The sequence below is a fragment of the Belonocnema kinseyi genome, chromosome 1 (genome assembly GCF_010883055.1).
Source record: "Belonocnema kinseyi isolate 2016_QV_RU_SX_M_011 chromosome 1, B_treatae_v1, whole genome shotgun sequence".
In the NCBI taxonomy this organism is placed as follows: domain Eukaryota; kingdom Metazoa; phylum Arthropoda; class Insecta; order Hymenoptera; family Cynipidae; genus Belonocnema; species Belonocnema kinseyi.
This window is the reverse complement of record NC_046657.1, coordinates 140,468,648-140,470,759: the sequence shown is the minus strand read 5'-3', so window position 1 is coordinate 140,470,759 and position 2,112 is coordinate 140,468,648.

Below are 2,112 nucleotides of genomic sequence, written 5' to 3'. Positions count from 1 at the left end.
AATACCCTCTCTTATAATACTAAATGTACTCGCCACAATTTCGTTCATCCATAAATTCTCCTTTCGCGATGGGGTAATTTCTTGCACAATGATAATAACATGTATACTTTACGGTACTTTTTTCGCACATTATGAATACAATTAAAAAACAAAGAAACCAAATACGTACAACAGATCGCAGGCTCACCATTTGTACAACCGTCTCCCGAACCAGCCGACACCGGCCAGGGAGGCCTGGATTCAGTTAGAATCTAATCACGTGACAGAAGGCAGAATACAAGCGCACAATTTGAAATATTTTCGTCATAACATTATTATTATTATTATACACTCAACAATGACATTATTGCACATTCTTCCTGGGGCTCATGAAATTTTTAGTGATATTCAGTTGCCTATTATTCACAATTTGATCTTCTTCAAACGTATAACGAAGATTAAATTGTACAATTGTATAATTTCTATGTGAAAAAATAGTAAATAAATTCATACTAAATAATTTGAACAGTTATTATTAACGGAAAATAATAATAATAAAAATATTTGGGCTGCAATTATCTGCAGATTTAGCAGCACAGCTGCAGGTACGGTGCGATCACGAGGTGACATTCATATTTTTCAAAGCCTGTCAATTCTGTTGTCGTGGGGGTTTGTCTGGCAAAAAATTGTAATCGTCGTTCTTGAATCAATTTTCTCATCAGCTGTCTTTCAGATCTACTACCCGTTTCGCTAATGTTAGCCCTTTCAAGCGCGTCCCTGCCCTTAGCGTCCTTTCGCTCAATGATGGGCCGTTTGCGTGTAAAAGTTCATCAAGAAAGTTTAAAAGAAAACACAATAATAAAATTTATTAATCGGTGACAAAAACTTGATAAAGTGCAAAAATAAAGTTCTACATTGTTGACAATAATTTTTTCACAAAATCGCTCACAATAGGATTTTCGGATTAAAAATTATTGACAGCTGTCCATCACTTTCCGGGTCGTCGCGCGAACTGATCTCTCCAACCCCTTCTGAGTCCTTCAGTCCCTTGCTAACCCCTCCGTTCCAATATATTTGGATTTTGGAACTTTTCTCTGAACCAGCTAAAAACAGCGATCAAGTGTCAGAGATATCTTCACTGCGGGCAATCAAATAAGAAATATTTCTCAACCTCCACAACAACGTTTATTTAAATAGTGATAATCTGGCACTTTATTGTTAATAAATAATTTTTCAAATTTGTTTGAAAATATTTTTTTACATTTTCATCCTATATAAGAAGGTATTGGTTTTACGGAAAACTTCCCTAGTCGGTTTTCACAAATCTCCACTATTCAACAGCCTCTGAGAAAGAAACTACGATTTTTACAATGGTATCTGTCTGTAAATATGTATGTATCCTTTGTCCACGATAACTGTCCAAAGACTTATCATATTGAATTTAGCTTCGACACACTTTTTCAAGTGATAAACACAGCTCATTTGGATACACATTAAAAAAGTTGAAACATTATGAACATATTTGGCACTATTTTTTCCAGATTTGAATATTTTATGTACATTGTACAAGACATTGTACTCGGAAGTTTAAAAAATTTATCTCTTCGACTATCATAATCTAAAATAACAAATGAAAATCAACGACTTGCATGTTGGTGGAGTACGATTGTGAAAGGTACATTGGAAAAATAGAAATTAATTTAAATTATAGTTAGGGGTGGGATTTGGCTAAATAGGGAAGTGAGGTTAGGTTTGCAAAAAAGCGGGATATTTTTGTGGACAGGAGTTTGGACCTTCATGGCGGACAAGGGTGGTTCTCGTAGTGCTGGGGGATGTTAGGTGTGAGGAAAGTTGCAGAGCGTACTTGGGTATATGGATAGGTTACAGTTGCCGACGGAAGAGCCGGAGGTGGGCAGCGAGAGTACTGGCAGTGCTGGTAGTAAATCAAACGGGGAGGAAATTTCCGGAAGGACACGACGGCCAGCTGTGCGTGGCCCGGTGTCGAATGGCGCATCAGGGAGGGGGAAAAATCGGAGTGAAGGAAACGATAAGGCAAGGAAGAGTGTCCAGTGCAAGCGAGGGGGAGGATCTCTTGAAAAGGAAAAGGGAAAACAAAGAGAGTCTGTAGAAAAG